Here is a 27848-nt window from a genome sequence, read left to right as displayed (position 1 = left end):
GTCTTATCTACAGGAATTCCAATGCAAAATACTTAAGTACTGTTTTTGCACTGAATTGCTGACAAATAACAATGAAACAATTCAAATGTGTGCAGTTGGTTTTAATTATTAACACAATAGGACAATATACATTTACCAGTTACCCAAATGGAAACAAATTAAACATGCTGTTAGTGCATTCACTGGTAGCACAGATCTCAGAGTTATTGATTTTCAAATATAGGGTGGTATAAGAATGCCTACCTTTCACCTCACACACCTTTTGCGGGTATCACCTGCTATGGAATCAGTTCCTCCACAAAGCAAGCAGCATGTCTTTCCAAAGATGTCAAGGGGCTCTCACCTGCCAAAAGCAAAATCATCTGATTCGACCCACTTTGGCCACTCAAAAGGTTGAGCGATATGCTCGCTGTCCACATAGAACCAATGTTCCTCGCTGTCAGTGTCTAGCCATATTGTGGGACCTTTAAATGTAACGATATTTCGTTTTCAATTTGCAAGATGGTTTCCGATGCGCATCCAGCTTCTGTGCAATGCATCCATTACAATAAACCGATTGTGTGTGGACACAGACAAATACTTAACTTCAATTGTTATTTTTATTAGAATTTTTATTTTTATAATGTTTATTGATTAAACCGAAGTTAACCTTTAACATCCAATACATACATATAATTCACATAATTATATCATAAAAGAACAAACATTTCTTCACTATTAAAATAAATACAAAAAATAACCACTATGTAAAAAACATCGCACTTCAGAAAAAACAAATTCACAATTTATCTAAATTTAGAGATTTAAAAAAAGTTGTTATGGAAACTACTGTAGAAGTAGTATTGCCAGACAAACACTCATCCCAACTTGCTCACCCCATCCCACACAATTTTCTTAGGAACTTACATCTCTACCCCTTAAGAGCAGGACAAAGTATCATTAAATGCCCAAGAGTTTCAACCTCACCAATTACCTTACAAAAGCGGCAGTCCAACTGATCAGCTTCCAACTGACCACGTCTATTCAAAATGTGTTTTGTCTTGTGTAGATTCCAACGAAAATGCAAAAAGGCTCGCCTAACCCACTTGGCAGGATACATAGCCAATAATGGGGCCAGTGTGCCTTGTCTCTCATGATCTCCCTTCGAATGATTCAAAGAGGAGTATCCATGCATGCTGTCAGTGGTATTTACCCAATCCTATGCATACAGTCCCATTTTCACATTACAGGGCTTCTCCCAAAGTTCCATTACGGTGCTAGCTATCTCAAACAATAGTTGGTTACAACAGTTGAGAATCCCATTTATCCAAGAAAACTTACCAGCAATAAGGATTCTTTCCAAATCCTTAAACGACGACTCAAGAACTGGGAATATCATTTTCCTTAGTAATGAGAGTAATTTCACCAGTGCACGTGCTAGTAGTGAGGTAATGCCCAATTCATAATGGACAGCTTCTTTAGGAACACACTTGGGTACTTGCAAAACCCGCCTCCACACCATGGCTTCCAGACTTGGTAAAATCGACAACAGGACAAGAGGATATGTGTCCATCCCATATAGAATCTTGGGCACAATTTTTCCCTCATAGAAATCTAAACTAGCTTTGGAACACAAGAGGTTCCATACATTTATTTGGAAATGATAGCAACAAACTCGCAAATATCTGAATAGTTTGCCTCCAAGAGACTTGGCTCTCCAAAATCCCACTTTGTGACAGATATATGAACCATACGACCCAAGCCATAACTAAAACCAAAGGCCATCCACAATCCGGTCTCATAGCGCTGTGGATGGTCGAAGCAGACTGCGAACTAATCGAAACGCTATTCCTTAAACCCTGGTCCCAAATAACGTTCCTCAACAGAACCACACTGCTTCCACAAACTTGAAAGCAAAGGAATCCCATCTTTTGGCAATCCTCAACATCTATTGGAGCCCGTCTCTCCCGTCTGACGAGGAATTTCAAGACGAGATATTGACCCAAATTGATCATCTCTACACTAAACACAGACTTTTACAAGTAATTATTTGCGGGGACCTAAATCTCCATCTGTTCCAGGAAGACGGGAACACAATTCCTGACAATAACTTAAGCAAGAAAGCTAAATCATGGTCAGCAGCACTTCGGAGGCGAAATTTCAGACTCCTGAACGGGAACATAAGAGGAGATATCCCTGCCAAATCGACCTGGCGCAATGGGAAATCTAATGGATATCTCGACTACATCTATACTCCCCTAATTTGTACCCTAAAATCTCGGCACTGAAAGTCATGACCGATAAGAACAGTGACCATGCCAAACTCCAGATGACTTGGAACACCCCACACCAATCCTTAGACAAGATAAAACTTCCGGATTTAACTACCAACACTGGCCTCAACTGATTACGCATACCAGAAGACAAGATTGAAGGATTAGAAGACTTATTTATATCATCTAACAGAGGCGACAAAGAAAAAATCAATTACGAATGGCTCCTAACTCCTTACCTCCAGAGAAATGTCCAAGGCCGGCCGCCCCAGATAGCCCACACCCATGCCTACCCTGAGGCAATTGCACTTGCTAAGAAACAAATGAGAAAATCTCTGAGAACAGCCAAGAAAGCCGACTACATAGATAAAATGACAAAAAAGTATAAAACTAAAATTTAGAAACTGGCTCAAGAACATTCGAGTAACCATAGCACAAAATGATGCTGAATTTATGCTGGCTGCTCTGAATAAAAGGAATACTAGGGACCTTTGGTCGCTACTCAATCCCACTCAAGCCACCGAACAACGATTGATCGTGGATGTTTCCGAAGAAGTTTGGATTGCCCACTTCCACTCCATATACAACGCAAATCTAGAACAAGAGAGTAACAACACCTACACCAGCACGGACAAGAAGTCCTGGTACAATCAATGGGACTATGAAGGGATCCTTTCTCACATCAGACAACTAAACTCTTCAAAGATCCCCGGGACCCGACGGCCTTAACAACAACATCATCAAAAGCCAACCCAAAGCCTGGGCAAAACTATGTATGAGACTCTTCACCCTCATTTCTGAAAACAACTATATACCTAAATCTTGGAAATTGGTGATCATCGTTCCCCTCTTCAAGAAAGGCAAAAGAATCCAGCCTCAGAATTATCTCCCACTGGCAATGGTAGATCCACTCGGGAAGATCTTTGCATCAAACTTAGTCAAAAGATTCAATGAATGGACTAAGAAAAACAACAAACAAGACCCTCGACAAACTGGATTCGCTAAAAATGTGGGCACCAACATCAATCTACTAATCCTCAATATCTTGAAACAAAAGTCGATTAGAATTCGAACCAACATTCATGCTATCTTTGTCGACCTCCGGATGGCATTTGACAGCATAAATAGAAATAAACTGTGGGAAAAACTCCTAAAACAAAATTGCCCACAAGAGCTGCTTGAACCTATCAAAGTGCTCTATAGCGACACCACCATCCGAGTCCGACTCACAAAAGATGGAGCCTTGTCCTCTGTGATTAACACCTCCAAGGGACTCAAATAAGGGTGTCCGTTGGCTGCCACTCTCTTTAATTTCTATTTGCTGGACATTGCTGAAAACCAAAAGACACCAACCTCCAATCCGCCAAAATTAAACAAAACTCCCGTCCCATACATCCTATACAAGGACGACATTGTAATCATCGACAAGACAAAGGTCGGCCATTTAAAAAAGGCTGAATAAACTTGAACATTTCACAAAGCATAATAATCTAGAAATCAATCCGGAAAAAACTCAAGTTATGTCCCTCGGCTTCTGCTAAAAAAAACCAACATGATCTTCTACGACTACACCTAGCAGGGCAACCACTAGAGGTAGTCAAGGAGATCAAATACCTTGGTGTTCTGATCTCGCAATCCAACGTGGAACAGTCCTGGTTTAATCATTTAGGAAGTAGAGCCCTTAACCTAGCCAGACAAGGCCTGATCATCCACCGGAAATATGGCCAATTCACCATGAAACCTGTTTTAGCGTTCTACAAGCAGAAAGCCAGCACTATACTTCTGTATGGGAGTGAAACATTAATCAACATCTCTCCCGAAATCTGGCCAACGGTGGAAGGCCTCTTTTGGCAGAAACTACTATGGGCCTCATTACGAGTAGGCCGGTAAAAACGGGTCCATTACCGTCATGCCGGTAAGAGCGGGTCCGTGCTCGTATGAACCCGCTAATAGCGGGTGATTATGAGTGCGCGAGCATGCGCGAACCCCCATGCCGGTAATGGAAATACCGGCATGCCGCTAAAGGCCCTCCAACCCCCCGATAGCGGCATCCCGACGATACCGGCACTGCCTAGGAGCAACCCCTAAATACCGGTCCGGTAATACCACTATGCTAATACCGGGTTCGCAAAACCGGACCCGGAAATAACGTCATTGCGCAGGAACTGGAAATGGGCCGGCGGCCATCTTTAAAAACACAATCCATTGCCATACTCCCTAACCACCAGTCGATACTCGGAGAGCAGAGTGGAAATCCATAGAGAATGTCAAAGGCTATCAGGAAGACCACCCCCCGGCTGCGGAAACAGCGTTACTCAGACGCAGAGCTCACCATGTTAGCGGACACTCTAGCTGCACACAGTACAATCCCACGACAAGAAATGGGAGGTGCAGCAACAAAAGAGGCAAATCTGGCAGGAGGTAGCCCGCAAGGTATCAGCCGTAGGTATCACCCCGCGCAGTGTGAGGGACTGCAGGAAGCGGTGGGATGACCTCCGGTTGAGGGTATGCAATATCATGGCCAGCAATCGGAGGGAGGCCATGGCCACAGGCGGGGGAGGCCACCACCCTTCCGAATTGATGCCCTGGGAGGAGACGGCTAGCAGATTCATCAGTCCGGGTCCATCGAGGGATTATGCGAGATGGAGACGGGTGCGGCATCAACTGCGGAAGGAGGTGAGTGACCCTGCAGATCCCTGTAGGGAAGACCATGACGTAGCACAAATGAAGTGGTAGAGAGTCTAGGCAAGGCAATGCATGTCCCAACACCCACATGACCATATCCAAGTCCAGATGGCGGGCCAAACGCTGCCACACTGAAATGCATGCAGAGTGCCAATCCCATAACCAACACACAGCCAACACACCTGGACCTTGCCCATGTGATACATCACACAAACCCAAAATCAACGGCATGCCACCTGCCATGCAGTGAATGCTAACATGCCCCCTCTGAATACCCTGCGTGACACACCTGTAAGACATGAATCCATGATCAAATGAATAATGAACAGCACCATCTTATGCCTCTGCCTTGTCACACCATCACTGATGCCCTGTATCTCTTCTACCCCCCCAGGCACTGATGAGGAAGAAGCGACCCAGGAGACAACCGCAAGGGCATCCACCTCACACCCTAAGAAGAGGGCAACCACCACCACCTCCGCTGAAGGCAAGCAAGCCACACCCACACCAGTCCAAGGGGAGTCCCTGTAAGCACCCGCCTCCACTGGGGAAGAACTTGATGCCATTGTGGAGCCTGAGGGAGACACCGAGGTGACATGCCCGGCCACCCTGAGCCCCGTGTCCACCCCCTCACCCCAACACCTGCAGTCACCCACCTGCAGTGAAGCTGATCCCTGCCTCCGTGACTGTGACCTAGCCACCTCTGAGGCGTACAGTCCCGAAAATGCCATCCACGTGACTGCACAACCCACCACTCCAGCCCCCTCCAGAACCCTGGAGACACGATTGTCGATGGTGGAGGCCCAACAGGAGGCCATGTTAGACCTACTCCGCCAGTACATAGCGGACGGGGAGGAAACCAGGCGGGGTATTGCCACAGCAATTGCGGGGACCACAGCGGCCATTGAAGCCAACACAGCCGCTGTCAATGCATCGGCTCGGCTAATGAGGGACTGCCTGGGGGCGGTGACACAGGTGCTGACTTCAATGCTGCTTCATATGCAGCGGCCACGGCTTGCAGGAGGTGTTGAACCTGCCAGCGACTCACCTACTACCTCCACACCAGCTTAATCTGTCCCCACCAGCCCAGTGCGCCACACACGTAGGAGTGCAAGGCACACTGAAATGCTGCCTCTGGACAGGAAGAAGTCCCGGAAGTAGTGTGCGGTGACAATGGTAGTGGGACACAAGGTTGGGGGTGAAGGGGTGCATCTTGTGGAGTCTATTGGGGGTGTTGGTGTTTGTTGGGGGGACTGGGAGTTTGTTGGGGGGACTGGGAGTTTGTTGGGGGGTCTGGGAGTTTGCTGGGGGGACTGGGAGTTTGTTGGGGGGACTGGGAGTTTATTGGGGGGGTCTGGGAGTTTGTTGTGGGGGTCTGGGAGGGGGGAGTGGGCACATTTTTGCTGTTGTAAATAATACACACGTTGTGATTAGAAAAATCCATGGCTGGACATTGTTATTTTCGTGTTCATCCATTTAATGTGTTACAGTGTTCAGTGGCCAACTCCCAACATTCCCTGTGTGCATGTCCACATTGGCCCAGTGTCTGACTGACACATGTCTTTCATAGTCCCTGTGTTTCAGAAGTATTCGTGAATGAGTGCTTGGCGTACAGCATGGCCATCCCGTGCCTCAAATACTGACATGGGGACTACTTCCCCTCCGTCTCCATCCTCATCATCCTCACCCGGGCCATGCATGTCATGTCAGGTGGCAGTGGTACATTTCTCCGGACGCACATGTTGTGCAGCATGACACAGGCCATGGTGATCTTTGCCACCTTCTCAGGCCTATATAGGAGTGCCCCACCAGATCTGCTGAGGCAGCAGAACCACGCCTTCAACAGGCCAAAGGTCTGCTCAATCACAACACGGGTACGGGTGTGCACACGATTGTACTCCTCCTCATGGCTGTTCTGCGGGTTCCGCACAGGGGTGAGTAGCCACGGCCTCAAGGGATATCCTCCATCACCTGCAAGCAGATACAAATAGGTGTGTGTCACTCTGAACTGCCACATTCAGGGAGCACAGTCATGGCGGCAGCTATTTGGTGTGGGCATGCACATGTCCCTGTACGCATGCAAAAATGTTACCTAGATGCAATCTATACTGTCATGAGGTGTGGTAGTCTGGATGGCGTTCAATAGATGATGCAGGGTGTAATCATGCATGCTGAGGCAGATGTGCTGTGGTAGTGCAACAATGTTTAGCCTCCAATTCATGCTGTTCATTCTTTACTGTGCATGGTCACACTGACCACATTGCCACAGTTGCCATCCTGTTCATTCATGCATTGCTTGCCATCACCATGGTGGCCTGGTTGTGCCTCTTACTTGTTGTCATCAATATGCATTATTTGTGATATGTGGCCTAGTGATGTGTCATGTACCGTTTGACTGTTTCAGGTCAGGAGTGTTTAGCTCTGCATGTATTTTCCAATCACCGGCTATTGCCACCCAGGTGCAGTATCCCCCGCCCCTTTCCCACCCAGGTGCAGTTTCCCCCCATTTCCCACCCCCTTATGTATCCCCACACATCAGTACCCCAAAGCACTGCCATGGGACAGTTGTGCAACTCACCAAGTAGCCAGGCACGTGGCCCAGCTTGTCGCTCCATGTGACGGGGTAGCGTGGAGTTACGCAGTACCATGGCATCACGTGTTGATCAGGGAAATCGGGCACAGCAATGTGTGATGATCCTGCTGGAGTCACATACCATTTGCACATTGATGGAGTGTTATTGCTTGCGATTGCGGTATACCGCCTCTATGGCATGGGGGAATACCAATTCCACATGGGTGCAGTCGAGTGCACCGACACAAATGGGCATGCCTGCCAGTGCATGGAAGCCTACTTTGGTGTCGGCTATCTCCTGGGCAGTCCGTGGTAGGGATATGTGGCTGCTTGCGTGCTTCAGGAGGGCACCCAGCACTTGGTTCAACATGCGTGAAAATAGTGGCTGTGAAATGCCATGCAGTTGGCCCACTGTGTGTTGGTAGGTGCCTGTGGCCAGGAAGTGTAGCACAGACACCACCTTTAGTAGCGGGGGGATGGCGTGCGTATTTCAATGAGGCTGGCAATGGCCCTCATTACAACCCTGGCGCTAAACCATGGCGCTATTAGCACCATGGTTGGTGCCGGTGTTGTAACAAGTCCGCCATGGTGGAATGGGGAAATACCGCCCCATTCCAAGGTTGGCGGGGCGGTATTTCCCCATTTCACCATGGCCCTTCCCCATTTCCATTTTCACCCCATAGGGCTCAATGGGACTGGGGAAGGCGCTAAGTACGGTACCGCAAATTGCGGTACCGTAATTAGCACCAAGGTCCTTTTGCAGCACCCTACTTTAACGGCTGGTAAAACCAGCCGTTAAGGTCGGGTCCCGCAAAGGGACCTCGTAATCAGGCCTTAAGGGTTTAACGGCGCCAACACCTTTTACGGCGCCGTTAAACCCTTAACGGCAGGGTCGTAATGACCCCCAATGTCATTTTGTATCATGTCCACTATGGTGGTGATGGTGTCACGGTCCAACCGGTACAGGGTGTGGATCTGCTCAGGGGTAGGTTAAAAGGGCTGGGTCTGGTGCGAGGGATTGGTGGTTGCCTACGAGGCACTGCTGCCTGCGCTGGTGGTAATTGCTGGGCCTGTCTCACCCTCCTTCTCCTCCTGCGTCTCCTCTGTGCAGCCTGTTCTTGATGCTGTAGTTGTTGCTGTTGTTGCTGTAGTTGTAGCAGTATAGGCATGTCCTCCAGCGCCATGATTGCAACAGCTAGTGGTAGCATTTTGGTGTAGGAAGGCGTGTGGTGTGTAGGTGTGCTCCTTTTGTACTGGGCCACTCTACATTGCCTACACCTGTGGGGGGGTTGTGGTGTGTGGGTGTGCTCAGTTTATACTGGCACAGCCTCCATTGACTCCACCTGTGGGGATTGTGTGCAGCTGTGGCAGCTGCCTTGTATCCTGCTTGCTGTTTGCGGGTGGTCCGCGATGCCTGTATGGCCGGTATCGTGCAGGTCGTGATTACCGGCTTCGCAATGCCGGTATTTGCATGTATGCGTGGGTTGGAATTACCCCCTATTACCGGCATGCCGGTATTTGCTCCCTGAAGGGGCGCGTGCACGCGCCTATGCCGCTATTAGCGGCACCGTTGTTTAGTGTGCTGCTAATACCGGGTTTGCGGGTCGGAATGCAATGGGACGGTAAACGATGCTGGTATTACCACACCGGCATCGTTTTTGCCTTACCAGAATACCTCGTAATGAGGCCCTATGTGTGGCCAAGTTGTACCCTATGCCGAGAATACGGCATGAATTAGGACTTCACTCCTTAAACTCTATTTAAAGCTGTAAACAACTAAATGTATACAGAAAGATTATTAACAACGACGAAACTCCGGCAACCAAGATCTTTGCTTGAGGAAAATAACTAAAAATAACTTTAACCCCGACTACCTTCGACCTATGGGAAAAAGCATGTCTTCTGATCTTGAATGAAAACGACATTTCTGTTGAGATGCTAATAAACAGACCTTTGAAGGCTAAACAGAAAATTAAAGACAATGATTGGATAAAGACAAGCATCGACAAGGCAGCGTACAAAATGGACATAATCTCTGACATAGAAATAAGAGCCCTTAACGAACTTCCACCCTACTTGGAAAGATTCCCTTCAAGAACAATCAACCACCTGTATCTCAGACTATGTCTGAATATTCTTCCCACCAAAGAATATTTAGCGGAAACAAAACAGATAACAACTGAAGAAAACTTTTGCAGATTCTGCAAAATTGACAACCAACCCGAAACAATTTACCACATTCTCATGAAATGCCCCCTGCTGATCAAACGAAGGAAGCAGTTCACCAGCATTATGAACCCACAGAGTCCCAGCTGCGGAGAAAAAGAAATGTGGCTCCAAATAACATCTGGCACTAATCGGAAACTAATTACCATCATCATCCTATTCTGGATTTTTATCATGACTAAAGAAAAATGCTAAACACAACATCATGCAATAAATCTTCTAAGAAATCTCACATTTTATATGGGAAATCGGAATGTGTTGCACAAGGAAATTAACATAATGTAAAAGTTTGTGAATACAAACTAACAAGTTAATAATTTTTTTTTTTTAAATTAAAATAAAAAATAAACTAGCTTTCAAGGAATAGGTACCATACCGGGCATCCACCTGCAACAATTGATTCAACAGGGGCTTCAAACATTCCATCCGCCACTCTTTCCACTTGTGCATAGATGGATTGGGCAAAATGAAAAATCCTAAATATATCAGGGAATTAACCCTAGCAACTGATTCTGCACCTATATGGCAGTTAAAGTGCGATTTTTTGCAACCTTTTGAGCGTTGCAAGATCTTTGTTTTACTGGGGTTTATCTGCAGGGAGTGCTTATCCATGAGCACAAAGGCATTCATCAGCCTTTGCAAGCCCACTGGAGTACAATCGAAGAGTACAAAGTCATCCACATAGAAGAGCCAGAATAGCTTTTAGTTATGTAACGTTGGTGTAATAAAAGCCTTTTGGCCTCATTACATTGCTGTTGTTGCTGTAGTTGTAGCAGTATAGGCATGTCCTCCAGCGCCATGATTGCAACAGCTAGTGGTAGCATTTTGGTGTAGGAAGGCGTGTGGTGTGTAGGTGTGCTCCTTTTGTACTGGGCCACTCTACATTGCCTACACCTGTGGGGGGGTTGTGGTGTGTGGGTGTGCTCAGTTTATACTGGCACAGCCTCCATTGACTCCACCTGTGGGGATTGTGTGCAGCTGTGGCAGCTGCCTTGTATCCTGCTTGCTGTTTGCGGGTGGTCCGCGATGCCTGTATGGCCGGTATCGTGCAGGTCGTGATTACCGGCTTCGCAATGCCGGTATTTGCATGTATGCGTGGGTTGGAATTACCCCCTATTACCGGCATGCCGGTATTTGCTCCCTGAAGGGGCGCGTGCACGCGCCTATGCCGCTATTAGCGGCACCGTTGTTTAGTGTGCTGCTAATACCGGGTTTGCGGGTCGGAATGCAACGGGACGGTAAACGATGCTGGTATTACCACACCGGCATCGTTTTTGCCTTACCAGAATACCTCGTAATGAGGCCCTATGTGTGGCCAAGTTGTACCCTATGCCGAGAATACGGCATGAATTAGGACTTCACTCCTTAAACTCTATTTAAAGCTGTAAACAACTAAATGTATACAGAAAGATTATTAACAACGACGAAACTCCGGCAACCAAGATCTTTGCTTGAGGAAAATAACTAAAAATAACTTTAACCCCGACTACCTTCGACCTATGGGAAAAAGCATGTCTTCTGATCTTGAATGAAAACGACATTTCTGTTGAGATGCTAATAAACAGACCTTTGAAGGCTAAACAGAAAATTAAAGACAATGATTGGATAAAGACAAGCATCGACAAGGCAGCGTACAAAATGGACATAATCTCTGACATAGAAATAAGAGCCCTTAACGAACTTCCACCCTACTTGGAAAGATTCCCTTCAAGAACAATCAACCACCTGTATCTCAGACTATGTCTGAATATTCTTCCCACCAAAGAATATTTAGCGGAAACAAAACAGATAACAACTGAAGAAAACTTTTGCAGATTCTGCAAAATTGACAACCAACCCGAAACAATTTACCACATTCTCATGAAATGCCCCCTGCTGATCAAACGAAGGAAGCAGTTCACCAGCATTATGAACCCACAGAGTCCCAGCTGCGGAGAAAAAGAAATGTGGCTCCAAATAACATCTGGCACTAATCGGAAACTAATTACCATCATCATCCTATTCTGGATTTTTATCATGACTAAAGAAAAATGCTAAACACAACATCATGCAATAAATCTTCTAAGAAATCTCACATTTTATATGGGAAATCGGAATGTGTTGCACAAGGAAATTAACATAATGTAAAAGTTTGTGAATACAAACTAACAAGTTAATAATTTTTTTTTTTAAATTAAAATAAAAAATAAACTAGCTTTCAAGGAATAGGTACCATACCGGGCATCCACCTGCAACAATTGATTCAACAGGGGCTTCAAACATTCCATCCGCCACTCTTTCCACTTGTGCATAGATGGATTGGGCAAAATGAAAAATCCTAAATATATCAGGGAATTAACCCTAGCAACTGATTCTGCACCTATATGGCAGTTAAAGTGCGATTTTTTGCAACCTTTTGAGCGTTGCAAGATCTTTGTTTTACTGGGGTTTATCTGCAGGGAGTGCTTATCCATGAGCACAAAGGCATTCATCAGCCTTTGCAAGCCCACTGGAGTACAATCGAAGAGTACAAAGTCATCCACATAGAAGAGCCAGAATAGCTTTTAGTTATGTAACGTTGGTGTAATAAAAGCCTTTTGGCCTCATTACATTGCTGTTGTTGCTGTAGTTGTAGCAGTATAGGCATGTCCTCCAGCGCCATGATTGCAACAGCTAGTGGTAGCATTTTGGTGTAGGAAGGCGTGTGGTGTGTAGGTGTGCTCCTTTTGTACTGGGCCACTCTACATTGCCTACACCTGTGGGGGGGTTGTGGTGTGTGGGTGTGCTCAGTTTATACTGGCACAGCCTCCATTGACTCCACCTGTGGGGATTGTGTGCAGCTGTGGCAGCTGCCTTGTATCCTGCTTGCTGTTTGCGGGTGGTCCGCGATGCCTGTATGGCCGGTATCGTGCAGGTCGTGATTACCGGCTTCGCAATGCCGGTATTTGCATGTATGCGTGGGTTGGAATTACCCCCTATTACCGGCATGCCGGTATTTGCTCCCTGAAGGGGCGCGTGCACGCGCCTATGCCGCTATTAGCGGCACCGTTGTTTAGTGTGCTGCTAATACCGGGTTTGCGGGTCGGAATGCAACGGGACGGTAAACGATGCTGGTATTACCACACCGGCATCGTTTTTGCCTTACCAGAATACCTCGTAATGAGGCCCTATGTGTGGCCAAGTTGTACCCTATGCCGAGAATACGGCATGAATTAGGACTTCACTCCTTAAACTCTATTTAAAGCTGTAAACAACTAAATGTATACAGAAAGATTATTAACAACGACGAAACTCCGGCAACCAAGATCTTTGCTTGAGGAAAATAACTAAAAATAACTTTAACCCCGACTACCTTCGACCTATGGGAAAAAGCATGTCTTCTGATCTTGAATGAAAACGACATTTCTGTTGAGATGCTAATAAACAGACCTTTGAAGGCTAAACAGAAAATTAAAGACAATGATTGGATAAAGACAAGCATCGACAAGGCAGCGTACAAAATGGACATAATCTCTGACATAGAAATAAGAGCCCTTAACGAACTTCCACCCTACTTGGAAAGATTCCCTTCAAGAACAATCAACCACCTGTATCTCAGACTATGTCTGAATATTCTTCCCACCAAAGAATATTTAGCGGAAACAAAACAGATAACAACTGAAGAAAACTTTTGCAGATTCTGCAAAATTGACAACCAACCCGAAACAATTTACCACATTCTCATGAAATGCCCCCTGCTGATCAAACGAAGGAAGCAGTTCACCAGCATTATGAACCCACAGAGTCCCAGCTGCGGAGAAAAAGAAATGTGGCTCCAAATAACATCTGGCACTAATCGGAAACTAATTACCATCATCATCCTATTCTGGATTTTTATCATGACTAAAGAAAAATGCTAAACACAACATCATGCAATAAATCTTCTAAGAAATCTCACATTTTATATGGGAAATCGGAATGTGTTGCACAAGGAAATTAACATAATGTAAAAGTTTGTGAATACAAACTAACAAGTTAATAATTTTTTTTTTTAAATTAAAATAAAAAATAAACTAGCTTTCAAGGAATAGGTACCATACCGGGCATCCACCTGCAACAATTGATTCAACAGGGGCTTCAAACATTCCATCCGCCACTCTTTCCACTTGTGCATAGATGGATTGGGCAAAATGAAAAATCCTAAATATATCAGGGAATTAACCCTAGCAACTGATTCTGCACCTATATGGCAGTTAAAGTGCGATTTTTTGCAACCTTTTGAGCGTTGCAAGATCTTTGTTTTACTGGGGTTTATCTGCAGGGAGTGCTTATCTATGAGCACAAAGGCATTCATCAGCCTTTGCAAGCCCACTGGAGTACAATCGAAGAGTACAAAGTCATCCACATAGAAGAGCCAGAATAGCTTTTAGTTATGTAACGTTGGTGTAATAAAAGCCTTTGGGCCTCATTACAACTCAGGCGTTAAGGGTTAACGCCGTCGTTAACCCTTAACGCCTGATTCCGATTTTAACGACTGCTTTTAGCAGCCGTTATAATCCATGGCGCTAATCCGCCATGATGCTAATTACGCCAGCGTAATTTACGGTGGCGTAATTAGCGCCTTCCCCACTCCCATTATGCCCTATGGGGCAAAAATAGGAATGGGGAATGGGGATTTACCGCCCCACTCACCTTGGAATGGGGCGGTAAATCCGCCATCCACCATGGTGTAAACATAGTTTACACCATGGTGGTAAAGTTGGCGTAATTATCGCCTGGGTCGTAATGACCCACTTTGCCTCTAAATGCTCCCCAATATCGGACAAATAGATGTTGAACAGGCAGGGGCTAATACGCAGCCCTGCCTGACACCCCTATAAGTCTGATTTGAGCGTGATAAACTTCTAGAATGATTCAGATGGACCTGAATTTCAGAATGGGTATACAGACCAATAATGAATCTCAGGAGCACCCAAGGAACTCCCCAATTATGGAGTTTCAACCACAAAAGTTACCAATTTACAGCATGGAATGCAACTGATAATTCAATGGGGGCAATTCAAACTGAGTCATATTTACCCTACTAAGCCAGATGTTGAATTGCTTTGACTATCAGCCTATTCAATGATGCACCAAGGTTCTTACGAAAGTCGATTATCCACTTTGTCAGTTGGCCACCCTCTAAAGCGTAGGCCTCCAGATTATTACTTACTAGAATGAACCACTGAGGCATCTTTACGTGTCTCTGTGAAAGACAGAGAAGGCGTAAGTGTTTTCCTATCTCTATTGTATAAACTGGTTGGCCTTCTTGGAAATAAATCACCAGGATCAACACACATAATGGGGATTTCAAGAAAAAAAAATGTGGACAGTGTGCATTTGATGCTGCATTATATTATCACTGATGGATACGCCTCGTTCATCAGGGATTAAGAATGTCCATACAATCCACATTACTCCTAGTCCTACTTCTCCTGTGTTTTTCATAGATTCGTACAGTAGAAGGTGGTACGAGTGTTTCTCCATCCTATTGGACGATGAATGCCTACTAGCATGTTCAGTAACATGACGTCCATAGTTTATGTCCAAAAAATCAAAAAGAATCACGCACCCGCCAATAAGTCAAGCACAATTTGCTAGCTCCCAATTCAAAATGTGTATTCTTAAATACAGCTCATTTCCCCCATATTCGAGATATAATTCAATGTTATGTTATGGTTTTTAAGTGCCAAGTATGTCATCCCATCTTCTAACACATTTCCATATTTATCCAAATAGTTTCAAACTCTTCCAACCCCCCAATTCTTTGTTCTTTGTACTTGCCACATTCATTCAAAATGATGAGTGCTTTGAGCGTTAACATTTCCGATATAAATGTCTGCCAATACTGAGAAAATATCCATTTAACCTACTATGACCTGTTTTAAATAGTCTTTTTAAAATGGTACCTTTGCCTTATCCAAATTTCAGCTAAATCCTACTTTATCTCTTATCCTGGGTAGAATTTTGTAATATTGTCTTCCTTTTGTACTCATGGACAATCTTTCCTACCAAATCCCCAAAACACTGCATTTTATTATTGGCTTCATCTCACCCTCACCCAACGGAATGTTTATATCAATAAATTTGCTTTTCAATAGTGACCTTGCTGTCACATCTGCAATGCCATTACCTAATATTGCTATGTCGAATCCATGCTATTTCTATCTCCAGTCCTAATTTCAAACCTTCATTGTACGACCATAGTATATCTAATAAGTGTTACCATTGTCTGGAGATCCCGTCCACAGTCCTCACCAATGAGGTCCTTTGAACTGGTCCGATATACCACTTAGCTTTCTCTTCTGATAGGGTCCTGTGACCCCTTCCCCCAGGCTCCGCCTCGTGCTTACCTTAAAAGGGGTGGGCCGCATGATCGCATCTTCCTCTTCTTTTTTTGAGCATAAGATACAGAAATGGAAGAACTGGCACTGGGCAGCCATGCAGGATCACAGAGAGCGGTCATAGGTGTGGACTTGTGGAAGGATCCAATTTATTTATTTATCTAATTTATTTGCATTGTGCGTGCACAATGCCCATAGGCATAACAGCGGAGGACAGGACAAGAATACAGCCAACTACACATCAGGGCGAATCAAGGAACGGGAGAAAATACCTAAAATTGACAGTTTTGAGGTCATGTTTACATTTCTCAAAGGTTGGACAGGTTCTTGAGTCGGGGGTAGTTAATTCCATTGGACAGCTAGGCCTTGGGGATAAGCAGGAGATTGGAATTATTAGACCAGAGAACTCTCCTATCTCTCATATCGGCAGCCATTTTAGTCTGTCTGTCTGCAAGGTAGCTGGGACTTTCCCTGTGAAGAAACTGATAGGTGATGCAGAGAGTCCGGTAGGTCACTCGCCCTTCCACCAGAAGCCAATTAAGGGCCCTCCTAGCATTGGAGACATGATCAGATTTCTTCAAGCCTTCCACCACTCTCACAGCATTGTTTTGCACAACCTGAAGGCGGGCCAATTCACCCTTACGGGTGCACTGTAGAAGACTCATACAGTAATCTATACAGGCTCCAATAATTGCCCTGGCAATGGTGGCACAATTGGATTTATTAAGAAAAGGCTTAATTTGTGCCAACAGTTTTGAATAGTAGGCAAAGCTGGAGACAAGGTTGCTAATATGCGCTTTCATGGATAGTTCCTGGTCAAGAACGACCCTCAGGGTTTTAACTTTGGGGAGAGTTTTAATGGTACAGCCTGAGATGTTAAAGGCTTGGTATTCATTCCCAAGTTTCCTTAATTGGGCGGCTGTGCTGGTGATCATCAGTTCTTTTTTTTTTTGTATTGAGTGCAAGGCCATTGTCCCTCATCCAGAACTCAATATGGTTATAGATGTGATTGATGGTGGAAGTGTCTTTGGTGTAATCCACGGAAAGGCTGATCAGGCATTGGGTATCGTTGGCATAGTTCGCCTAAGGGTACCATCTTCCTCCAGCATTTCAAAAAGGGGGATAGAGCAGATGTTAAAAAGCTTGGGTGAAAGGCATACTTCTTCAGCTGCTCCACACGAGACCAGGCAACTATTGGCAGTGGCATCGTTGTGAAAGACCTTGGCCAATCGACCTGTCAAAAAGGAGTGGACCCAATTGGCTGCGTCGGCAAGAAGAAGGCTGTGTCACGGAGCCTCTGCACCAGTATTCCATGATCCACCACATCAAAAGCTGAAGACAAATCAAGCAGCATTAGCATACCCGTGCTGCCCTTATCAAAATAATGTAACATGTTTGACGTAAGGTCCAGCAATGCGGACTCTGTGCCATGGGCCTTCCTAAAGCCGGATTGTTTATGCCCTAAGAGATAGTGGGATTCCAGAAATTCTTGAATTTGTAAGTGTGCCACATTGTCCAGGATCTTTAACAGGAACGAGATATTGTTAATGGGGTGATAGTTCTCGGGTAAGGTCGGGTCCAGGGAAGGTTTCTTTAGGAGTGGTGAGATCCATGCCTGCTTAATAAGGCTGGGAATGTTATTCTCTTGAAAGAAGCAGTTTATAAACTTGGTGATAAGAGGTTGGATTTGTGCTGCACAGGACATAATGACTACCGCCGGGCAGATGCCCCCCTTGCAGGCAGTGGGTTTGAGGCTGGACAATATTTCTGAAATTTCTGGTTCTGTTACTTCATTGAAGGCAAAGGTGAGAACGTGGGAGGGGATGGGTCTTTATTGGCATCGGCCTGGGGAGGATCCGTGGCCGTGGAGTTGGCTTTTGCTCTTTCTCTGATCATGTCAACTTTACTTCTCATAGCTTTGTGTATACTGGTGCACCATGTGTAACAATGTCAGTGGGGGCAGGGCATGGGGATTCAAGTTCTTTTAGGATTTTGAAAAATTCTCTGGTTCTAGGCGATGCCCCAGGTATTCTTTTGTCATACATTTGTTTTTTTGCCTCACAGGCAGCCATTTTGTACTGCTTGCCAGCTCTGTTGTATTCAAGCTTATTAGTCAGGGACGTGTTATTGTTCCAGAGTGGGAATGCCCTTTTTTTGAGGGTTCTGAGTTTTAAGATATCGGCGGAAAACCAGTCCTTCAATGGTATTGCCTTAGTAAGACATGTTTCTTCCGGAGCTAGTTGATTAACTGCGACTAGTGAGCATGGTCTGGTAGGCTTCGGCCAGGTTACTGGCGCTGTTAAGATCAGCTAGATTGTTAAGTGTAGATGAGGTTTATAGATTAAATGCAACAAGAGTAAGCTCACGTAGGTTCCTGTATTTAGACCAGCTTCTGACTGCTCGATTTTTAGTGAGCTGGGCAGTGGAGGGCAGGGAGAAATGTATACGAAAATGGTCTGACCAGGGAGAGAGTCTTATTTCAATATTTTCAAGGTTGACCTTATGTGTAGCGAGCCAGTCTAAAGTTCTTCCTTTAACATGAGTGGCTGACTCCACATACTGGCGGAATTCCTTAAGAAGGGGGAGAATAACATCACTCAAATGAATGAGGAAATCAGTGTATCGCTCACCTGGTATCCACAGGGACGTCACTCAGCCTGTTCTGACCTCTTACGACCTCAAACCCTTCCCTGGAGTCTACTCGACTGTAGACTGGGCCTGAAACACAGGATTGGTAGAGTTTAACTCCCTATTGTCTCTGTGTGCTTGAACCCCTTCTTCCCCGGGGTCCAACCCTTCCCTTTGATCCACAGCTCACCTTGTTTTCTTGGAAAGTGTGCTCTCCGTCCTGCTTTCAGCGCAGGGGCGAGTTGATTGATACGGCTCGTTGCTGCCTAGTTACTTCACTGGCAAGAGTCCGACAGGTAAGTATAATGAATCTTTTAAACAGTTCTCTATCTTCGTTCCTTTCCTTCCTTAGATGATGGCCGGCGTCTGGGGATGGCGACGTGCTGCTGAGACGAGTAGCGCTGAAGGTGAGTGAGAGCGCGATGCGCAATGCGACCCTTTCATATTTGTATTGAACTGAGTTCTATTTCTGTGACTTTTAGGTGCCGCAACGTTTTCAGAGTGGATGCCGGTTATGAAGAAGAAATGCGGTGAGTAAGTGTGGTATGCGGCGCCTCTAGATGTTTCCACGCTAACCTGGAGTGTCTTTTCCATCTTGCAGATGGATGAGAGGTTCCGGAGACAGAGTTCCCCCAGAGCGGCTGGGATTCAGGTAAGCATTTGAAGCTTGTACAGTCTTTAAAAATAAGCGAAGATTTGCTGAATGCTTACTAATGTCTTTTTTCTGTTCTTTTCCCTTTTCCTTAGGAAGCGGTGTGCCGGGATGGGAATGACACCGCCGAAGATGCCCGCAGAACAGAAGAAGCGATGAATGATGGGCAGAAGCGCCGCAAGGTAAGGCTGTTCCTAACTGTGTTCTTGTTCTTGCAGGAGCTGAGCGCAGAAGAAAGATGCAGGCCTACCGGAGACCGATCCGAACACGGTGAGTGTCACGCTGCAGGTGCAGAAAACACAAAGCATGTTTCTCAGCATGGCCGTGGCATAAATAGTCTCTGGGTACCCCAGGTGCCTCTGGGCTGAACCACTTCCAAAAGACTAGACTGCACATGCAGTTCTGGGAACCGAAATATGTGGGGGCATCCATCTTGTCCCCATCAATGCACTACAAGTCCAATCCCCAATGTTATCCTATGGGAGTGAGTGAGTCTGGTGCCACAAGCGCCAAGTCTGACTCCAAGTGGGTCTTTGGAGGGATGGAGAGGCCCTTGAGGGCCATGTAGGTGATCGTGGCCTGGCTCCATCCTGACATCTTGGAGGGCTGGGGACATTAGGGGCAGGAATCATGACAATCAGGTATTTAGTCAGGGGGGCGGTAGATGAGAATGATTTTAATCGTGGTGTAAGTATCCATGGAAAGTTTGACATGTAAAATTTCACACACTGTCACAGCAATACCGGAAATTCGGTGCATCTCAAGTGAGGCTCTGATAATCAGAGCTACTCCCCCCACTCCTTACGCCCTGTTGGCGGTCTGACCTAAGAATATTGTAGCCTGGCGGGGAGGCTAAGGAAAGTTGCATCTTCCTTATGAAAGCATTTCAGTTGAAACTGCTTTTCTTTTTATCTTATGACCTTTTTCCAGAACAAGGATTCCACTGAAGGAGCCTCCTTACGCCAGCAAATGTGTAATTTGTTTTTACCTTTTTGATTGTATGCTAATTCTTTTTTGATTTCTTACCGCTGCATACTCACTAATCCTCCCAAGTAGTAACCCCATAAAAAGAAGTCCATGGTGCATTAGGACATAGAGCAAAGATGCCTCAGTATTCCACCAAATGAGCCACTGCTTTTTGTATTTTTTTCAAGCTGTGACGAAGACACTACTATGGCATTTTTTCAAGCAAGAGTTGGGAGGATGTTTAGGGGACAGTAAAAGGTTGGCCTATCAGTGCTTTTGTGCCTGTGACACAAGCTGCATCTAGGTGATATTGGGTGGGATCCCCTGCGTCTCCTCCCCCATAGCTCAGAGAGGCCACATCTGAGTAATGCCGCCCTCTTCCTGATCCTACCTGTCAATCCTTTATAGAGATAATGGCTTTAGAACCAGAATGAGCTAGGAAAGAAGAAAGCCTGCAGAGCATAAGTAGCAGTGAGAGCTATGGAAAGAGAGCAAGCACAGTCACTGCTGCAGGCCCCCTTTCATACTGAACATGTGCTCATGCTCCACTTGCAAAGAGCACACATATTGACAGCTGAGAAGGAGAAGATTTACAATCACTGCTGTTGCCCAGCACCCTCACCACCATGGTGCCAGGTACCAGCAAGTAGGCATTGCAGAGCAGTGGTGACCTGACCATGGACAGATACAGCGCCTGGAGACAGGACTTCTGCCTGACTCAAATGGTCATCTGAAGCCACTGAAGTATGCAACAATCATATAGGTGAGTCAATCAGAGGGATTGAGAGTAAGGTCCACAGGCCACAACCAATCAAATATCTTGCTGTAGAAACATGGTTACAAAGATATATATAAAAGGCTAGGGAAATCCCAGACCTGGTATAGCACATACAAGGAACCAGAGGAAAGAGGGCACAATTGATCTCAGTGAGTGAAATGGGGAGACCAGGCTAACATCTCCCAGGGCACTGAGAGAGCTGACAAAGCAGAGAGACCTGAATTAACTGCGGCATTTGAGAAGTTCAAGAGAGCTGGCAAAGCTGAGAATACCTGAACGTGCTGACACAACAGAGTGACCCAACAGATATAACCAAGTTGAGAACGCGCAAAGAGAAAAGAGGGTAGATAAATCTGAGCGATCTGTGAAAGCTAAAAAGATCCAGGAGAGGTAATGAAGCTGAGAGTGTGCCAGAGTGCTAAGAGAGCTGACAAAACTGGGGGATCTGAGAGAGGTGGTACAGCAGAGAGGCCCAAGAGTCAGAAGAGACTCACAGAGGGGGCCAAAGGAGTTGAGAGACTGAGGCAACCTGAGAGGTCTGTGAGAGCTGGAAGGGCCAATATAGCTGAGAGATCAGGGCAATCTGAGACAGCATGAGTGAGCTATAAGGGCTGTGAGACCAAATAACCCACAGTGTGTGGGTAAGCCTGAAAGACCAAATGTGGAACAACAGGAGTCCAACGAGGCCAGAGAGACACCAAAGCAAAGGAAGGGAAACTAATAAGAGTGGAAAATATCTGCTGCTGGCTAAATCAGTGCAAGAAGGGTAATATTATTTCAAGGCAGAATAACCTTGGTACTATATCCCTGAGACTGTGTTTGAGCGACAAAAGGTGGGCTGGGCACTATATCTCTGAGACTATATGTAGATGTTCAAGCTAAGGTCTGGGCCTCAGTCAGTCAATACGCATGCCCGGTGCATCCCTTAGACCATGTTTGACAAGAAGAGGGTTGGGCGCTATATCCCTGAGCCTGTCTTTAAAAACGAGAACTAGAGGGAAATCAGTATCTCTACTGGGCGGGAAAACCCCCATGCACTATATTCTAGCCCTTTCGAGCCCTTTCTTACACCTATAGAGAATCTCCTAGAACCCATAGGCATTTATACTACGTCCGCACAAGGGCAGGAAAACTGGATGCTATATAACCTTGAGACTATGTTCAGGAGCGTGAAGAAGAAGGAAACCAATATCTCCAATGAAAGGAAAACCCTGGGTCACTATAGTTTATACTTTTTTTCATCCTTTGCTTAAGAATATTTCGAGAGAGTAACACCTAGTTTGCCTCACTGAAGAGAACCAACAAGGCCGAAACATGTCTCGGGTTGCTTGTGTTTCTGTGCAGAAGGGACCTGGTCTAGCAGTTCGGGCTGGGCTGCTACCATTGGTGACAGTACCAGACTGATGTGCATATGGCTGGACCCCTTTTGCAATGGCGCCGATGGGCTAAAAACTGGTGGTGTGGAAGGTTTCCCGGAGCAATGCCAGTGGTTCAGATTCATTCAAAACCTTCCACCCATATCTTTTGTGGTTATAGTTTGTCTCACTATGTGAGAGAGGGTATGCCGAGACGTGGGTCCCTTGCTTGCTGTGCCTAGGGAACCAAGCTGCACCTCACTGAGGAGGCCCAACAAGGCCGAAACATGTCTGGGGTTGCTTGTGTTTCCGTGCAGAGGGGACCTGGTCTAGCAGTTCGGGCTGGGCTGCTACCATTGGTGGCAGTATCAGACTGATTTGCATATGGCTGGACCCCTTTTGCAATGGCACAGATGGGCTAAAAAACAGTGATGTGAAGGTTGCCCAGAGCTATGCCAGTGGTTCAGATTCATTCAAAACCTTCCACCCATCACTTTTGTGGTTATAGTTTGTCTCTCTCTGTGAAAGAGGGTATGCCCAGACGTGGGTCCCTTGCTTGCTGTGCCTAGGGAACCAAGATGCACCTCACTGAGGAGGCCCAACAAGGCCAAAACATGTCTGGGGAGGCTTGTGTTTCTGTGCAGAGGGGACCTGGTCTAGCAGTTCGGGCTGGTCTGCTACCATTGGTGGCAGTACGTGACTGATTTGCACATGGCTGGACCCCTTTTGCAATGGCGCAGACGGGCTAAAAAACGGTGGTGTGGAGGGTTGCCCAGAGCAATGCCAGTGGTTCAGATTAATTCAAAACCTTCCACCCATCACTTTTGTGGTTATAGTTTGTCTCACCATGTAAGAGAGGGTTTGCCCAGACGTGGGTCCCTTGCTTGATGTGACTAGGGAACCAAGCTGCACCTCACTGAGGAGGCCCAACAAGGCTGAAACATTTATGGGGTTGCTTGTGTTTCTGTGCAGAAATGACCTGGTCTAGCAGTTCGGGCTGGTCTGCTACCGTTGGTGGCAGTACCTGACTGATTTGCATATGGCTGGACCCCTTTTGCCATGGTGCACATGGGCTAAAAAACGGTGGTGTGGAAGGCTGCCCAGAGCAATGTCAGTGGTTCAGATTCATTCAAAACCTTCCACCCATCACTTTTGTGGTTATATATATCTCTTATCAACCACCCAGGACCCCTCCATGACCCCTCATCTATTTTGGAAAAAGTACAACAGGAGACGATCCCAGAGAATTTTTGCAAGATTACCAACTGCTCATGCAGGAGGATGCTCCAGAATCACACATGCTATGTAAGACATTTTCAAGAGGATGTGACATAATATTTTGAGTATCACAAGCTAAAGGTCTGATGTGTTAAACTGCAATCACGGGAGACCCCTCAACAGATGGCATACCGCATCAATGCTCTAATTATTAAATGGTTTCCCACCATCTTTTTAGAAGAGTTAAAGACTGTCCTAGAATTAGAACTGTTTCTAGAGTACCCATCTCTGTTCTTGCAAAGGGGAGTAAAGGAATTGTAAAACCACCCTACTAAGATGTCATTTAATTCATGTAAACGTCGCTTGGTCTCTGAAACAAGCTGTAGGAAGTAGTAGACTTTCTCTTCAATGCCCACTGGGTTTTCTGTTCCCCAGTTTCAAAATGTGAGCTTATGAGAGCTCTGTCAGCTTCCTCTCCAATGGTCCTGACCTCCCTCCTCTGGTCCTGCTTCTCCTTGGCACTACATTCTCATTCTCGCTCTCACAGTGTCCTTGACTCATTCCAATTGATGTGTCGCCCATCCCCCCTGCCTTGAGCCAACCATGTCTTCCTGACCTTGCCAGCTAGGACTTTACTAGCGTCCTAAACTTCCACCTCATATTTTCTCACCTCGTTCAGATGTCTTAAATCAACCGCTTCCTGATTTTTCCAGCAAACCACTTCCTGATCAGTTAAACCAATGTCCCCCAATGCCTTACGCCAATGTTCTCTAGATGTGTCCTACCAATCTTCTCCTGATCTCAACAATCCACTTCTTCAGGATGTCTCCAACAACCTCCTTCTAACTCACCTCCAAACTTGTCTCCTTACCCTCTCTCTGAATGCTTTCCTCACTCTCCAACTTGATCCAAACTCCTGCTGCCAGCTCCTACTCCAAATATTCACTTTGGCGGACTTAACTGCTGAACTTATATAGCCAGGTGACCACTTTCCTGGGGCTGGGCTTCCTATGAGTTCCTGCACATGTGGAAGTGAATAGGTGGAGGGCTATGGTTGGCTGTGCCTAATTAATTCACCTGTGTTTGCTTTGGAACTTTGGCGCTGGGCCAAGCCTTTAAAAGGCTGATCCACCATCTAGGTTTTTAGTCCCCTGTCCAGTACCAATAACAAGGCTTGTGAGGGCTTACACATGACCCTCAAGTGTTTCCCATGAAGGAGAGAACATGAAAGGATTTTCAGTTTTAGAGCAGTGCCACTGCTTGCACTTTTTGACTTTGTTCTGGAAGGAAATGTATGCAGCATCCATTTATAAGGTGGATTTGCTCAATGATGGGCTTACAAAAATGTAAAAGGGTGATCTGCCATCTTGGTTTATACTTTCCCCGCCCCCCAGTACACCTCTGAGCTCCGCACAGGTTTTTTTTTAGTGTAAGAAGTCTTGGGAGTGTGAACTCTCACCATGGGAGTTTCCCATTAAAGTGAGCAATTTCCAAATTTGCCACAGTTTCTCTGCTTGTGCTTTATGAATTTGTGCTGCTGGGAAATAAACGCAGCATCAGTTTGTATGACCGATGAGTTTTGCCATGGCCATCGAAAAATCAGGTATGCCTCTTATGTCTGTGTGGGCTCACTGTGTGAGCTCTTTAAACAAATCCGGTGTCCCTCTAATGTTTTGCAGGATCACTGAGCCAGGCAAGTGAGGAAATGCAATGTTCCTATGATATCTGAGTGAACCGTGGAGCGAGTGCATAGGAATTTGTAATATCCCTCTGATGTCTGAAAGGGTGTTTGCTACTGGCACTGAAGGAATTCATTTCCTTCATTGAATGGTTTCCTTTGCTTGCAGTGTTCAGTTCGTTTAAAGGGACAGTGTTTACTTCTGGCTCCAAAATAGATAAGATACTCCTCTCTGGCAATAGAGAGAGCTTTGCATCAATTGTGTCATGTTCTTTAGGGTCCCATGTGTAGTAGCTGTCTCCCTTCAAAGGACATTGTCAATAAATGGCCTAATATAACTATCTCCTGCTTTGAGATGGGGACTAAGTGTCAGGATCCATTAGAAAACCGCAGGAGATGGTGACCCTCGCAGATCCTTTAGTTTACAGCATCAAACAAACAGCCCTAATATAGACAGCCTTTGTATTCTTCGCTCCCAAGGTAAAGGCGAATGGGACAAAATAACAATCCCGATTCTAACATCTGACTTCTCTTGGAAACGAAACCTGAATTGGGATATTGCATATAATTACTTGACTATTCCTTATCTCTTCCTTATTCCGTAACTCCTCCTACCTTACTAGAATGCTAACATACCTGAAAACCTCTGCTGAATGACCAGAGGTAAAGATTTATCGAGTCTATAGATTCCTTCTAAAAAGCTTGCTGTTGATTTCAATGTACAGGATCATTTACACAAGAAAATGTTTCTTTTCTAAACTATGCTAGTTCCACAATTATCGCTGCTGTGTACTATCCAACTAATATTCATGTTGTTTAACTCTTATTTAGTTCAAATCTCACTGAGTGAGAGTATTTTCAATGTTCCAAATAAACACTGTGTTTGCTTTTCCTTTTGCCTGCGTGTGCGTCTTCTTCCATGCCTCAGTCCTACTTTTATCCATGCCCACGCCACACGTAGCACAGCCGTATCTCTGAAGCTGGGGGGAAAAACGTACACTGCTGACTCCTGCCACCAACACCCCAGCAAAATCTGCACTACCAACTCCAACACTCCTGGAACTGCGTACCTCAAGTGAAACACCCCGGGGGAAGAAAGCCGCTCAGACTCTCCTGGAACCCACACTTAGTGCAAATGAAAACTCTGTTCTCTTGCCCCAGGGCCTTGTCACATCACACGCTCCTTGTTCGAGCACCGACAGTTTACAAGGTAGCTTTTTGCACACAGTCCTGCTTGTCCATCTTTTATAACACTCTTGAAACAATTATTTACAGTGAATCTAGTAGATGGTAAAACATTAGGCTGTTTAAATGCCTTCTCTTTAAGTTATGTATAGAGTTAACAGTTTTGTCACTAAAAGTTTAGTTAGCTCAGTCTTCATAGCAAAAGGGTTTCCCCTACTATGTCAAAGGAACATTCAGCTCTCTGGGCCATCTTGCCATGGGCTGTCATCAACTTACAGACGTATAAGTGGTCAAGTAAAACACTACTGGTGACAAATAATTAAATTCCTCCCCACTAACTCCTTACATCAGCTCTGCCCCCCAGTCCCAAACCATCCTAATTCTGAGAAGCCTGATAGTACGCCTGTTACGGCCCTGTTCTAGAGCATAGTTTAAGAGGCTTTGTACAATTAAATGGTGTTACCAATAATGGGGCATTCACTACCTTGGCAAATTCCCAGGATCTTTCGTCAGGACCAAACCCTTCTCAATCAATTCAATATTGAAGTTTAGCTATGACCGCCTTTGAATCCAAAATTGTTTGTACCTCAAATTCTTCCTCACTTTCAACAATAACTGGGGATCGGTCTTCCTTTAAACAGGCTTACATGAAATGTTGAATGGATCTTCAAATGAGTGGGCAATTTCAACTTCTTCCCCCAGGGATAGTACTTTCTCAATCTCAAAGGGGCCTAAGAAACGTGGACTGAATTTATTCCTCCCTTTTAGCCTTATATAACATGAAGAGAACAACACAAGCTCTCCCACCTTATAACTCAGCGGGTCTGTGAGATCTCTCTGCAAACCTTTTATAAGAATTCCTACTCTGTTGTAAAGCTAGCATGGCTTGCTTACCAGTCTCAGATTTGGCTCAGGTGCACACCTCACAAGTCTTGACATAAATTGATAGATACACTCGCTTATTTTCCCATCAGACCTTGTCTCATAACAATTCCACTGTCTTTTTGTACCCAAGAAGACCGGCCATCTCAGAATCATGAAACTCCTTCAGAAGTGAAATGCAAAGCTCTTCAGTTGGAAGATATACCTTATACTCATGGTAAAGAAGACCTTCCTGTACTTGTCCTACTGGATCTTTTTCTACCCATTACCGCAATTGACCTGGCAATATTTTTAATTGAATCACTTGTAATAGACCTTTACTCAAATTTGTACCTCCCACAAAAAAATAATGTTCTGGATTCAATGCTTAACTCGTATCCAAATGTGTGCGTTAAATGCCTAGAACTTGATGCGAGAGTGCATCTGCCTT

General features: G+C 45.5%; 1 long non-coding RNA gene across 1 annotated transcript in view; it reads right to left on the bottom strand.

The window, feature by feature from the left end:
- The window catches only part of LOC138493319 (uncharacterized), a 255392-nt gene that overhangs the window by 44420 nt on the left and 183124 nt on the right, over positions 1 to 27848 (bottom strand). The window lies entirely within an intron of this gene.

Source organism: Ambystoma mexicanum, chromosome 10 (genome assembly GCF_040938575.1).
Source record: "Ambystoma mexicanum isolate Mex_15411 chromosome 10, UKY_AmexF1_1, whole genome shotgun sequence".
In the NCBI taxonomy this organism is placed as follows: Eukaryota; Metazoa; Chordata; class Amphibia; order Caudata; family Ambystomatidae; genus Ambystoma; species Ambystoma mexicanum.
The sequence above is the reverse complement of the archived record's forward strand: the minus strand, read 5'-3'. Positions and strand labels throughout refer to the sequence as shown.